The sequence below is a fragment of the Poromitra crassiceps genome (assembly GCF_964638095.1).
Source record: "Poromitra crassiceps genome assembly, chromosome: 7".
NCBI classification, from domain to species: domain Eukaryota; kingdom Metazoa; phylum Chordata; class Actinopteri; order Beryciformes; family Melamphaidae; genus Poromitra; species Poromitra crassiceps.
This window is the reverse complement of record NC_139628.1, coordinates 14,788,553-14,804,107: the sequence shown is the minus strand read 5'-3', so window position 1 is coordinate 14,804,107 and position 15,555 is coordinate 14,788,553. Positions and strand designations below refer to the sequence as shown.

The window sequence follows — 15,555 nt, the reverse complement described above, 5'->3', positions numbered from 1 at the left end:
ATCTTTCTCAAGTGCTGATCTGAGACAACCATTTAATGGGAGGTGGACGCCCCCATGTGAGGAGGCATTCAGAATCCTCATTGAGAAACTGACAACTGCACCTGTACTTGGGTTCGCCGATGCCAGAAAGCCGTATATTCTACATACTGACGCTAGCTTGCATGGGTTAGGAGCCGCTCTGTACCAGGAGCAAGATGGTCAGATGAAGGTCATTGCTTATGCCAGTCGAGGACTGTCAAACTGCGAACGAAGATACCCCACTCACAAGCTTGAGTTTCTCGCCCTCAAGTGGGCAGTCACAGACAAGTTTTGTGATTACCTCTATGGGGTGGAGTTCAGCATACTGACTGACAATAATCCATTGACTTACATTTTGACATCCGCAAAACTTGATGCTGCAGGGCATCGTTGGCTTGCCGAGCTATCCAACTTCAATTTCGACATTCAGTACAGGGCTGGGAAAAGTAATCAGGATGCAGACGGGTTATCGAGACGCCCACACGTCCCTATAGAAGCTGATGATTCTGGAGCAGCTGAGGATGAGAGAGTGAGGCAGTTCATGTCAAAGTTTAGTAAGGGAGAACATGAGGAAACTTTCCCTCCAGAGGCTGTCAAGGCCATATGTGAGAGGCATCAGTTAGACACACTTCCTGAAACAGAAGAAAACAGTCACTTACCTGTGATTGTAGAGTGTCTGGCAATGGATGTAAGTGCAATCTCGGCTGAATTTGCTCAAGCCGACCTGCTTCCTGGATCCAACACTCTTCCCAGAATGTCTCAACAGGATTGGGCTGTAGAACAGAGAAATGACCCCACAATTAGTAAGGTCATAGATATTGTCAGAGCAGGGAAACCTCTTACTTACCGTCTTAGACAAAAGGAAGAAAGAGATGTTCAGTTAATGCTTAGAGTACAAGACCAGCTAATACTAAATGATGACGTCCTCTATAGAAAGCGCACAAATCAGGATCAGCCTTCCTTCCAGTTAGTTCTACCAAAGAAATATATAGAAATGACACTTGAAAGTCTCCATGATGCAGTTGGTCATATGGGGTTTGATAGAACAATGGATCTTGTACGGGCAAGGTTTTATTGGCCAAGGATGTGTCTAGATGTTGAGGAGAAGGTCAGGAGGTGTGAAAGGTGCATTCGGCGCAAGGCTAGAGCAGAGAAAACTGCCCGTCTTGTCAACATTAAAACCAGTCGACCACTTGAGCTAGTGTGTATGGACTATCTGTCCTTGGAACCTGACGGCCGTGGGACTAAAAACATATTAGTGATAACTGACCACTTCACAAAATATGCAGTCGCAATACCCACCTCAGATCAAAAGGAAAAGACTGTAGCCAAAGCATTGTGGAACAACTTCCTTGTCCACTATGGCATACCCGAACGCCTGCACAGCGACCAAGGTCGCAACTTTGAATCTGCAGTCATTAAAAATCTCTGTGAACTCCTAGGCATAAAGAAAACGAGGACAACCCCTTACCACCCACAGGGTAATCCGGTAGAACGATTTAATCGTACATTGCTAGGGATGCTTGGGACGCTTCAAGAAGAAGATAAAGTCAGGTGGCGTGACTATGTGCAGCCATTAGTCCACGCTTATAACTGTACAAAAAATGACACAACAGGATATTCCCCATATCAGCTAATGTACGGGAGACAGCCAAATCTGCCAATTGATGTGGCATTTGGATTAAAACCCGAAGGACAGAAAAAAGTCACCCACAGTGAATATGTGGAGAAACTCAAAGAAAGCCTACAGGAAAGCTACAAACTGGCTGTAGAGCACAGTGACAAAACCGCTCTGCGTAACAAACAGAGATATGATTTGAAGGTCAGAGAATCCACTTTAGAGGTAGGAGACCGTGTCCTTGTGAAAAACGTGGGCATAAGAGGGAAACACAAGATTGCTGACAGGTGGAGCAAAACAATTTACCAGGTAGTGAAACACATAGGTGATTCCCCAGTTTATGTTGTTGCCCCACTCACCTCTGAAGGCCCTGAAAGAACACTACATCGTGATCTGCTCTTACCTTGTGGGTTCTTATCGCAATCAGCTGAAGTCGGTGAAGTCAATCCAGATATCCTACAGAAAACAACCAAGAAAACCCCCCAGATAAACTCAGTACCTGAAGTTGAGGAGGCAGAACATCTGTATGATGGTGACAGAGAGATGGAAAGTCACTATCCATTAATAGCTCAGGATGTAACTACGTACCCGACAATCACAGTAGTGCATGAACTTCCCAGAGCTAAGAGTAACCAGCCTATCTCAGAAATGGGGGAGAGTCCAGAGGGTTCAAATCTAAATCCTGCTGCTAGAGAATCCCACCCTAAAATAGTGGTACAGGAGGAGGACGCAAATAGTTCTCAAGATCCAAGTGTGATAGAAATGTTGAGTGACCTGACAACAGCTTATCTGACAATGAGACACACTTACCTGTAAGTGAAAATGACTTAGTTACCCACATCTTAACTGATGATGAGACAAACTTACCTGTAAATGAAAGTGACCTACCTGCTGCTCATGACTTACCTGTTGGTGAAGATCTGGGAGTAGGGGATGAAACAGTCCAAGGAGAACCTGTAAGAGAGGCTGTTAACACAGAACTAAGAGACCAGAAATGTGAAGAGACGGTACACAAAGAGGACAGAGAAAGACACCGTACTGAAGATGAGGTCAGATTGTCTGAAACCAGTTCTGTTCAGCATGACAGAGAACCAGAGATTAGAAGGTCAAACAGAAACAGAACAGAACCTGACCGTTTAGCATACACATCTCTAGGGAACCCACTGACTTTAGTCATGCACTCGATCCTGCATAGTCTTGACCAAGCTTTCACAAAATCCCTTGATTTGATTGACACCAGATTGAATGTATTTGAGTCTACACCTTCCTCTTGCAGAAGCCCAGTGATTCATATTTAAGCGATGGTCTACATGCAGAGACGCATGCAGGTTTAGGGGGGGAGGGTGTAACCCACATAATATGGACCACATATATTGGTGTAGTTTCAGAAGAAGACCGCTAGAGGGCAACGCGGTCTTGTGTCTGTTGCCAGATTGCATCACCTATAGAGGCGGGGCTGAACATGTTTACGTGCTTTCGGCACAGCGCCACAGGAGAGCTTGCTGGCCACAGACAGAAACAGCTAATGGTGAATGCATGGTGAAAGTTAAGAGTGAAAGCTGACTTTCACAAAAGATATCGAAGCATTGAGCTTCGTGTTCAAGACAACAAGATTTTTGGCTGTATATGATAATGATGCTGCGTGACATGCCGTGGAGCATGCTTTACTTTGTTTTCTTTTCTAAGTTTGGATCTACGTGAAATCTCCGGTGAGTCAGTTAGCAGTGCTAACCTAGCTCCTAGCTTGTTACCGTTTTGCTAGCTACTGAAATGCTGGGGTATTCTTTGATTTTCAATCGTTTTAGTGATGTTGAACCACTTTGAATCTAACTAAAAACCAATCGGAGTCAAATGTGAAGATTGTGTAGATATGTTGTTTGTAGCCCATGTTAAGATGAGTCTTCTTGGTACGAAAGTGAACTGATATTGTAGCCATGCTACCATGATGCTCTATTGTTCTTTCAATCGTTGTTTAACAACGAGGCCACGTTTGAGTACACTACGTTTTCCTGTATATTGCAGTAGTCTTTACAGTTGAAACCTTTTATTTATTTTAGTATGATGGCGTTTCTTTTCTGATAACCATTGCAGTAGTATTGCTGTTGTCAATTCACAATACTTAAAACTGTAGATATGAGAATGAGATATGGGAAAAAAAGAGATGAGTGTATATGTTTAATGTACTGTTGAACATTGATGCTGACTGCTATGCTTTGTCAGTATTAGGATTACACCAGATGTAGAGAAAAAAGAAGTGAAGATCACTACTACTGTACAGTGTCGATATTGAACTGATTCTATTGTGGTGTGCAGGTTGGTTTTTTGTTAGACTACAACAGACGTTACAGAACAGAGGGTGGAGAGGAGCCAGGGTCCCCATCCTATCTAAGAGAGGGGCGCGGTACCATCCTGCTTCTTCATTTTCATCATCCTCACCTGCCCTGCAGAGAATCGGTTGTGGATACAGATAAGCAATACACACCCGGGTAGCGTGCACTTGCTTATACACAGATAGAACTAGAGAAGTACACAAACGGACTGTACTGCACTGGAAAAGGACTTCGGAACGGGACACAGCACACGGCTGCTGTGAGGAAACACGGCACACGGCTGCCGTGAGAGACACTTTACTTTCTTTTATTTATTTTTCATGTCAATTGTTATGTGTACAATTCCAGGTCAGTGATTTATTCATGGTGGCAATAAATATTGTTAAACTGCAGAACCAAGTTGTGATCTATCCGCTCCGAGTCGAAACTTAGAGCAGCAGATAATTTAGTCAACTGCTGGAGAGATTTACCGTGTTACATAAACAAAAAGACGTGTCCTGTATTGAACTTATATGGGATGCAATTTGTCCTGTATTGGAGAAACACTGCAGTGCAAACAGTGAAGGGCTATTTGTATGAGCAAGTAAACTGCAGCGGAGTCTCTGCTGGCACCACTGCCTCTCTCCTTCTAGCCTGTCTGTGGTGTCATGCAGGAGCCAGAGGCTGCGGACAGTGGCAGGACACAGAGCACTCTCAAAGTTCCTCATTCACCAGGCATCACAAATGCCATTTGTTTTGCACATTGTCAATATTTATTTATTTATTTATTCAGATGTGATAATAAAGGCTTCGAGAGTCTGGTTTAGGTACCTTGAAAAGTGCTTGAATTTTATTTTTAAAAAGCTGCAAACGCTGCTTACAACAGTATTTGCTCATTTTGATGTGATATCTTTAGATACATTAAAAGTATAATATAGGGTAATGTAAGTCATATTCTTATATATATATATTCTTCATCAGACGCATATGGCGTTGAAACGTCTGTCCTGTTACTTTGCACCTTAATAAAAGGCGTTGAATAGTCCGAGCTGCTCCAGTTTCCTTCCTTTTACTTCATGTACCTCCTCTGTGATGCACCGGACCTGCCTGCCTGCAATAGCTGAAGCGCGTTGGGACTCCCTCTGTCGAACATCCTGTCTGTCTGGAGGCTGTTACTGATCTGTCTAACATCCTGTCTGTCTGTATGTCTGTCTGTCTGTCTGGAGCAAGCCCCCAGGAATAGCGCTGGGCTGTGAAGCCATTTGAACATGGTGGCGAAGCTTTGTATTGCAAGTCAGCCCAGAAAGGAAAATTCCCATCCACTTGCATGGGGATCCCGGCAGCTGTTAAACCCAGGGGAATTTTTTCCGGGTGTCACTCAAAGTATAAAACGACGATTAATTATCAAATAATTTTTTATGGGGTCATTTTTTCTTCAGAAGCCACTAAGAGCCGTATAATGGTGTATTTCCTTCTTTTAATACATCCATGGGTGGGAGGGGTGGGAGACATCATGGAATAGGCCTACGTAATGGCACACATGCGCACTTCGCATTGGGCCGCATGGTCAGGTAATAAAACCCGGAAGAAAAACCCCCCATGGTGGCTTCATGCGCCAGTGAGCAGCGCCCGTCCGAATGCATGGGTGGGCGTGGCTCGTCCCCTATCCACTTCTTTGAATACATCCATGGTCTGGAGGCTGTTACTGACCTGTCTAACATCCTGTCTGTCTGTCTGTCTGTCTGTCTGGAGGCTGTTACTGACCTGTCTAACATCCTGTCTGTCTGTCTGTCTGTCTGGAGGCTGTTTCTGACCTGTCTAACATCCTGTCTGTCTGTCTGTCTGTCTGTCTGGAGGCTGTTACTGACCTGTCTAACATCCTGTCTGTCTGTCTGTCTGTCTGTCTGGAGGCTGTTACTGACCTGTCTAACATCCTGTCTGTCTGTCTGTCTGTCTGTCTGGAGGCTGTTTCTGACCTGTCTAACATCCTGTCTGTCTGTCTGTCTGGAGGCTGTTTCTGACCTGTCTAACATCCTGTCTGTCTGTCTGTCTGTCTGGAGGCTGTTACTGATCTGTATAACATCATGTCTGTCTGTTTCATTTCATTTCATTTCATTTATTGAGTTTAAAATTACAGGGACAGTGCACATTAATAAACATTTCTGTAAATGCGCCAGTTTAGCCAGCTTGGCTAATTTTCAACCGTAGTCCCTGGGCAGTAAGATGGTAAAAACTGCTAAAACAAAAAGTACATTCAAACCGGAACAGCAATACTGTACCTATAGTGCCACATCACATACAATAACATAAAATACATATACAATAAGGAATAATACATAAAAACATAAATCAAAGCACGTCATGTTACACGGTATGGTCACACACTTGATTGTCTCTCAACCAAGATTTTAAGTTGACTTTAAAGGAGCGGTAAGTGTCACAGTCTCTAACCTGTAGTGGGAGACTGTTCCATGTGTGAGCTGCTCTCACTGAAAAGGCTGCCTGTCCGAAGGCAGACCTCCTCAAAGGAATTAAACAATCGCCTCTTGCCACAGACCTGGTGCGTCTGTTATCCATTGTCTTTTGCTTAACAAAAGCACTAAGGGGGGGAGGGGCCAAGCCATGCAGAATCTTATAAACAAGACTGGCGTTTGTGATTTTAATGAAATTATCCCAGCTTAGTAGATTTTGATTTCTTAGGCAATGACAGTGATGATGGGTGTTTGGCTTCCTGTCAAGCACTTTAAGAGCCTGGTGGTATACTGACTGTAAAGGTTTGAGTGCTGTACAGGAGGCCTGAGCCCAGCTAGTCAAGCAATAAGACAGATGTGACATGATCATGGCATGAAAAAATAGTGTTGCTGCCCTGCTATTTAGACAGTTCCTAATATGGCGGAAATTGGACAGGTTGAACTTCACTATGTTTGTCACATTCTTAATTTGCTTTTTAAAGGTCAGATTTGAGTCAATTGTCAAACCAAGATATTTTATATCAGTCACTACTGTCAGCTTTTCCCCCGCAGCATAGACATCAGGTGTTCGATCATCTGTTTGTCTCTTTGTAAAGAACATACAGACTGTCTTCTTGGTGTTTAAGTGAAGACAGGAGCTATTAAGCCACTCTGTGACAGGGGCCATCGCTGCCGTGAGTTTACATGCAGCTTGTTGTTTGGTTGCTGCGTGTACATAAATGACAGTATCATCTGCATACATTTGCATATCAACATCATTACATACAGACGGAAGATCATTTATGAAGAGACCAAACAACACAGGACCCAATATTGAACCCTGAGGTACACCAAAATAATAACTGAGGGCTGATGACAGCTTCCCATTTATCTTTACCCTCTGTGTTCTGCCTTCCAGATAAGATTGCATCCATTTGATGGCTTTGGGGGAGAAGTTGAACCTTGAAAGCTTGGCAAGTAGAACAGCGTGATCCACTGTGTCAAATGCTTTCTTTAGATCTAGAAATACGGCTCCAACAACACCAACTGTCTGGAGGCTGTTACTGACCTGTCTAACATCCTGTCTGTCTTTCTGGAGGCTTGCAGGCTGTGTGTCGCTGACCTGCCTAACAGCCTGTCTGTCTGTCTGTCTGGAGGCTGTTACTGACCTGTCTAACATCCTGTCTGTATGTCTGTCTGTCTGTCTGTCTGGAGGCTGTTACTGATCTGTCTAACATCCTGTCTGTCTGTCTGTCTGTCTGTCTGTCTGGAGGCTGTTACTGATCTGTATAACATCATGTCTGTCTGTCTGGAGGCTGTTACTGACCTGTCTAACATCCTGTCTGTCTTTCTGGAGGCTTGCAGGCTGTGTGTCGCTGACCTGCCTAACAGCCTGTCTGTCTGTCTGTCTGTCTGGAGGCTGTTACTGACCTGTCTAACATCCTGTCTGTATGTCTGTCTGTCTGTCTGTCTGCAGGCTGTTACTGATCTGTGTAACATCCTGTCTGTCTGTCTGGAGGCTGTTACTGGTCTGTTTAACATCCTGTCTGTCTGTCTGGAGGCTGTTACTGACCTGTCTAACAGCCTGTCTGTCTGTCTGTCTGTCTGGAGGCTGTTACTGATCTGTCTAACAGCCTGTCTGTCTGTCTGTAGGCTGTTACTGATCTGTCTAACAGCCTGTCTGTCTGTCTGTCTGGAGGCTGTTACTGATATGTCTAACAGCCTGTCTGTCTGTCTGGAGGCTGTTACTGATCTGTCTAACAGCCTGTCTGTCTGTCTGTCTGGAGGCTGTTACTGATCTGTCTAACAGCATGTCTGTCTGTCTGGAGGCTTGCAAGCGGTTACTGGCGTTAGGGCTGCACGATTAATCAAAATAAAATCGCGATCTCGATTCATAGAAAGCACCAATCTAATTTCTAAATGATGTCGATTCTGCCGCATTTTCATTCGGGACACCAGCTGCATGAAAACAAGCGCTCCTACTTTCATGATGAAGTGAGGAGGCGGAGCTGTCAGCAAAGATGCCTCTGACTGCGTGAGGCAAGTCAGGCAGGCAGACCTCTGCAGATGTACAGTGATTCAGTGAGAAACATTCACTTTAATGTAGTACTGTGTCCATTGTTACTTTAATGATTGAAGTAACAATGAACACAGTACTACAGGTTTCACTCTCAAACGACCGTATCAGCACATGAATAGAATCACCAACTTGCTGCATTTCATTTCTCAGCCCCGACTTTGTGTTGATATCTGCGCGCCGCATGCCAGACAGGAAACGCATGCCTTCTTAACGAAAGATCATCTTAGGCTAAGAAACAATTGGGAAACGCGTTTGCTTCTTATGGGAGCCTTAAGAAGGGTTAAAGAAGCTATAGCGCAAATAAGCTTTTGGGAAGCGCAGCCATTAAGGCTGTAGCCTATGATCAGACAGTTGTCTGTGTGGGAGGGGAGTGGAGGGGAGGTGGGAGTGGATAGAGAGGAGGGCACTGGGTTAGATGGGAGTGGAGGGGAGGTGGGAGTGGATAGAGAGGAGGGCACTGGGTTAGATGGGAGTGGAGGGGAGGTGGGAGTGGATAGAGAGGAGGGCACTGGGTTAGATGGGAGTGGAGGGGAGGTGGGAGTGGATAGAGAGGAGGGCACTGGGTTAGATGGGAGTGGAGGGGAGGTGGGAGTGGATAGAGAGGAGGGCACTGGGTTAGATGGGAGTGGAGGGGAGGTGGGAGTGGATAGAGAGGAGGGCACTGGGTTAGATGGGAGTGGAGGGGAGGTGGGAGTGGATAGAGAGGAGGGCACTGAGGGGTGGGTGGGGTTTGTGGGGGGTGAGGGGGAGGAGAGGAGGAGGGGTTGTGGGGCGGTGGGGGGGGGGGGGGGGGGGGGGTTGGGTTGGGGGGTGGGCACTCTGGCAGAGGGGTCGAATAGCAGAAGAAGGAAGTCAGAGTTTGCTTCTATTTTATACCATGTTGTTTTGAAGTGGAACTACTAAATGCAAAAATGATCACATATACAAAGGGGGGGAAAGCACAATTCAGGATCGTACACAAAGTGTCATTATCAGGTTTACTGTGTATAATGTAATTGGTACAGGGGGATGGGGGGGGGGGGGTGTTTTGGGCATGTTTCTTCTTAAAAAATGTGGGGCTGTTTTTGAACAGTTTTTGGGCTGGAAACCATCCATCTTTAACTGGCAACACTGCTGGAAGCCTCGGTATGCACTAGACCAGTCTGACAGAAACCACAGATCACATCAGGAGGCGTGTCTTTAATGTGTCAACAACAGTGAAATAAAGAGTATAACACAGAAATAGAATAGCCTGGGTAAACCCAGCCTCCACGTGACCCACGTGACCCACGTGACCCTGCTCACGACTGTGAGCAGGGTCTGAGAGCAGGTCACGTGGAGGCTGGGTTTACCCAGGCTAGAAATAGAATGCATCGTGCTGGGCCAATATCACCACATTTCACTATCAAATAGACTTTTTATCAGATTAAATGTGTAAATAGTTATTTTAGGCGCCTGTGAGGTCAAACAGGGCAAAAAGCTTATATTCACACAGGTCATTCTTCTAGAGCAGTGGTTCAACCTGTGGTACAAGACCCTCTTGGGAGGACTGACCACTTGCCTCTGACCCCTTGCTCAGTGGTCCCGGTGTGGATCCTCTTGGACTTGGACTGCCCATGGACTGCCCATGCTCTCTTCCATTCCAAGAAGGCTTTGGTTTCTCCTGCATGCAGGGTCTAAGCTTTGGGTGCTGCTAGGCTGTGAGAGGCTGTCTTGCTATCTTGTTTGAACTTGAGTTTGTCTGTGTGTGTTTCTTTGTTTACTACATTCTTTAGAGCTATCTTGGCTCAGGTTCAGGATCAGAGTCACCTCACCTCACCTCCAGCACTCCCCTGTCATTTCCCTTCAAGTAGCTACCTGTGTGCAGCATACCTACTGTACATGTGCAAACTCATGGAGAGTGAAAAGGTGAGATACCAGGGAGGCGTGGTCACACACTAAAACACACAACTCATTCACTTCTGTGGAATATTTTGGGATCAAAAAGGTGACTCACCTACTCACGTAAAGGTGGTGTTTTACATGGCCCAGTCTCTCTCTCTCTCTCTCTCTCTCTCTCTCTCTCTCTCCTCTGCACAGAGGAAGACAGTTTGTGTCACTTATTCATGCAAGAGACTCAACTAAACATGATGAATGTTCAGTTCATTCAGTCGTTAGTTTATATGTAAAAACAAAAGTTGTTTATATGTAAAAACAAAACAAAAAGTTGGACTTGAACAGCCTCTACTTGGTGCATTCATAGTATCACGATTTCAGACGGACAAGCCCGTCTTTATTGTCACACGATTACACATCAACACATGCACGGACGGCCACAACACACACATGCTGACGGTGGCCAGTGAAATTTGTCCTCTGCATTTAACCCATCCTGGCTTTGTCCTTTCCTCCGGGGGGCAGGCCAGGAGCAGTGGTCGCTTTCTCGTACAGCGCCCGGGGACCGACTTCGGATGTTGTCGTCACTGGTCGGATGACGATGACGATCTGATCTTCTGCATGTTTTTAATGGGGGGGGGGGGTGGGGGGGGGGGGGGTTATATACGGAGGAACCCCCCTGGGGGAGCACGGGGAGAACATGCAAACTCCACACAGACAGAAAGGCCCTTACGACGAGATACCCCACCTGGGCAGTAGGCACTGAAGATATGGGGGGGAACACAACCACAGCGCCCACAGTGTCCCAGGCGAGAATCGAACTCAGGACCTTCTGACTGCGAGGCGACAGCTCTACCACTGAGCCACCGTGCCCCTCCGTGTATCTCCCCCCCCCCCTACTACTACTACTATGCTACTATACTATACTATGCTACTATGATTTTTGTGTGTGTGTGTGTGTGTGTGTGTGTGTGTTTCCTTGTTTACAACATTCTTTGGAGCTATATTTGCTGAGGTTTCTCGAGCAGCTCAGGCACTCCCCTGTCATTTTTGGGGCTGGTGCCTGCACCAGGGCCCCTATAATCGACCCAGTCGCCAGCGATCTATGCGCTATTCCACACACGGTCACACATCAGAGTGCTGTTGCTACCAGTGTTGCCAGATGGGCTGGTTTTCCCGCCAATTGGGCTCGATTGGATTGCGTAAAAATATTGATTGTGTAAAAATATCAAAGTTTGTTTACTGTGTACTAGGGATGTTCGATATTGGCTTTTTTACCGATATCCGATATCCGATAATATCCAACTCTTAATTTCCGATACCGATATCAACCGATACCGATATAATTGGGCTTTTTTTTCACCAAAATTTCAGGTAACAAGTTACATAATGTAGCTTAATGTAGCTGAAGAGTTATATAATATGCATGTTGTGTTAAAGTTGTAAGGGTTATTGGGGCAGTGGTGGCCCAACGGTTAGAGAAGCAAGCTTGTGACCAGAAGGTCGTCGGTTCAATCCCCGGGACCGGCAGGATAAATCTGGGTGGGGAAAGTGAAAAGGCAGCGCTTGCCCCTCCCTCATTACCACCACTGAGGTGCCCTTGAGCAAGACCCTTAACCCCAACCGCTCCAGTGGAGCTGCTCAGTGGCCCACAGATCAGACTGTGGTTGTACTGGTCAGCTTCCAGGTATGAATGTGTGCATGAATGTGAACAGGGCACTCCTGAAAAAGAGAGCATTGCTCTCAGTGAGACTCCCCCTGTATTAAAAAAAAAAAAAAAAAAATCGGCATGAATACCGATATTTTCCGATATAAATTTTTTATGCTAATATCGGCCGATAATATCGGTAGGCCGATATAATATAATATATAATTATGCACGCCACAGTAAGCCACGGTAAGCACTGTCCTTTTCCCTCTGTTTGCTGCGTAGCAAGGCATTATCAAGCTTGCTTCCTAACATTTCAATCTGCTTGATTGCATAAGCCACTTCTAAACATGAAGTCTGGACCATGCGGCTAGCCAGAGCAGGATATTTCCCGGTTTTACCTTTCTAGACATGAGGGGCTCTATTCTCCCACAGGCCATCGGCGCTATTACGGGCCTTAACCGCAAAAAAACGTGCCTTGCGCCTGTTTCGGCAAGATAGCAATAGGCTTTAGGCTGCCAAATGCGCTTTAGGCCGAATGGGCGTGGCGCAGTCCCAAAGTGGGCGTGTCGGCGCTAAATACCAGCCTAGTGATATCTTGGGACCTGGCCTACATTTAGCGCTTTGCGCTTTTGAAAAGCAGGCCTATTCTCTGCCTTCACTGCTTCTTCTCTGTCACCCTTCTCTCTCTCTCTCTCTGAGTTCCCAGCATGCATTGTGTTTCTTCATTTCGCTACTAAATAGCCACCAAATGAGCCAAAATAGATATAAAAGGTAGTTCTAAATTAATGTGTAATGGTAACACAGCCTGCCATTGTCAACATTTCAATATTGGACCAAATAAAACATCGAAATGAAAACACCACCCTATGTGAAACATATATGTCCTCCTGGGCCTATATATACCCCTTGTCGAGTTAACGTGATTTAGAGAAGTAACAGCGGAACGCGCTTCGGAACGCGCTTCTAATGGCATCTGCTATACTGTGATGTCCCTCCAATAACTTGGCCCTATTTCACATTTAGTTTTACAATAAAAACACATTTATGCAATGACTTGACATAATGTAGGGTATATTTATGTGCATCATCCTTCCTGCAGCAGGCGAGAGAAAATGATATCTTTCTGGACAAACTTTCACCAATCTAATAGGCTATATTTTTCTAGCTGATGCATAGAACATTATTTTCACTTTGATCTTGCTATAGTGTAGCGTATTTACATGCTTGCAGTAGGCTATTTAAACTGCAGTTAGATTGGTTTGAGAAGCATCATAATATGGAATAATAGCCGATATATGGAGACAGGCGGGATGAAGGGAGGTGGGGGGGGGGGGGGGGGGGGGATCAGAGGCTTGGGTTTCGTCTGGTTTTGCGGGACCAGTGGAATTGGAGCTAAAAAGGCAAGCGTGCCATTCGTTTATTGCACTTATCCAATGAGCATGACGGTGCATAATTTTACGCCTAAAAGGCGTGGTTGTAATGCTTTGGGCTGCATCTAGCGCCAGCACGACGATATCAAGTGCGCCTGTCCACGCCCACTGCTTTGATCTGCGCCTGCCGCTCGGCCTAGAAACTGCGCCGATGCAACGATAGGGGCCGAGGAGTCTTTGTTTAGAAAGAGCTGGAAAGTGGAAATGGTCCGTATTCTCTGAGTGGACCACCAGTCAAAATAGTGGTCGCACCGTCACACTAACATTACACTGTGGATGATTTTACAAGTGGAATTCAAGTCATATCTGACTAAAAATAAATGTGTTATGGAAACAGCTTTAGCGAATCTTTAACCAAACTCGATTAAAAAACATGCAGTTTTGACAGGATGCATTCCAACGCATTCAGGCTATAACGTGGGGCGGCATTGTGCCATAAAAGTGAGCGCTTGCCTTTGCCATTTGTTACATTGCCCAAAAGCCACCAGTCAAAATAGTGGTCGCACCGTCACACTAACATTACACTGTGGATGATTTTACAAGTGGAATTCAAGTCATATCTGACTAGTTTTCAATTTATTTCTCCCCACAAATGTTAGGCTATATGTCGATATAGGCTGATGCAACTCTTTTTACATAGCCTACAAGACAGACAGGTCGGGACCGGTCGGGACTGAGGAGGAAAATAAACCATTCAAGCCGTTTGCAGCACTTGAGGAAACCGTGAGTGTGCTCATATAAGCAATTGTCTGAACGATTAATTAATTAATAGGCTACGTGAACGTTAGCGGGTACTTTAGCCTATGCAGTAGTAGGCTAAGTAATAGGCTATCATCTTATTGTTGCATTTTTAAACTGGCAGATGGGGGAGAAAGAAACGATTCCACTTTTACTTGTTTACTCACCTAATTTGGCTCTCTTCCAAATAATCCAGCCACGTAACTACGTCCATTCGTGAAATGATGAAATAGCACAGGGACATTAGGTGTGTATAGAATACAGCTGAATAACTTGTTTTTTTAAATAATAATAATTATAATGTCTTAATTATAATAATGGTAAATATCATATTGGTTATTGTATCTCTTGATGTATAATGCATGTCGTGTTAAAGTTGTGTGAACTGTCGCAGTTTTTAAAATGTAAACAGAGTTAACTGGCTAGAGTCAGCCACTCAAGCCTTGCGCCACTTGGGCTCCAAAGGGTTCCATTGCCGTTGCCCCCCAAAATACTGCTCGGCTGATCCCTCGTATATAAAATTATAATGATTTTCTGAATATCGTATCACGGTTATCGGCCAGGAGAAGCAGATATTTATTGGTTATCGTATCGTTTCAAAAAATCCATAATATCCTGCATCCCTAAACACAAACAGGGAAAAAAGGTGGAAAATCAGACGGCTTGTTTCAATTGGAAAATGCCAATAAAATATCAATCATACAAATATATATATTTTTTAATTTTCTTACGTACAATCAAGTATAACATAACACAATAGACAGGCACTGTAATTGAAATTTCCATAACGTTACTGACACAACCCCGGGAACGAGTGTCAGTGACGGCACGGCAGGCTGCAGCAGAGGAACGGGCCGAGGTGCTGAAACGGCCAGGGCGCGCGGAGGCCAAGCCGTTGCTGTCCATGGTGCTGGACAGTCATCCCGCGCTGAGCGGCGCAGCGGGAGAAAGCGGCCTATTAGAAAACAGTGACATAATCTTTTGCTAATTCATATGATTGTCTGCACCTGGTTGGCCGCCTATATAATCATCTCTGCTTTCAGACCCCGTTGCTGATCGTTGTTTCACTGCTGCTGTGCCACTGCCTGTTCCTGTCCGAGCGCTCCTGTGAACTGTTTTCTGGACTAAAACCCGGCCTTCTGAAACCTGTTTCCAGCCTCTGGACTGAACCTGCCTGCCTTCTATCTTTAGTTTATTGTCGGCCACCCGACCCTGTTTAGTTAGGCATTCAGTTTCCTTGTTTATTTTGTGAATCCTTGAAAATCAGTAAAAGATTTAAAACTGATTATTGACTCTGTCGTCTCTGCTCCTTGGTCCAATACCACAGCATTACAGTTACAGCATTGTCATGCAGGAGGAAGGCCTGAACTTATGCGTTTTCTGGTGGAACGGTCTGCAATTTGACCT

General features: G+C 45.3%; 1 protein-coding gene across 2 annotated transcripts in view; it reads right to left on the bottom strand.

Annotated features, from left to right (window-relative positions):
• LOC310780207 (NLR family CARD domain-containing protein 3-like) overlaps positions 1 to 15,555 on the bottom strand; it is an 89,581-nt gene that overhangs the window by 33,153 nt on the left and 40,873 nt on the right. Inside the window, exon 1 of one of the 2 annotated variants that reach the window (XM_083640783.1) lies at positions 10,451 to 10,495. The exons of the other annotated variant lie outside the window; for it this stretch is intronic. The gene's annotated coding sequence lies outside the window, so the exon portion shown is untranslated. Of the gene's footprint in view, positions 1 to 10,450; positions 10,496 to 15,555 lie in introns of those variants that run through there. 2 annotated transcript variants of the gene reach the window in all.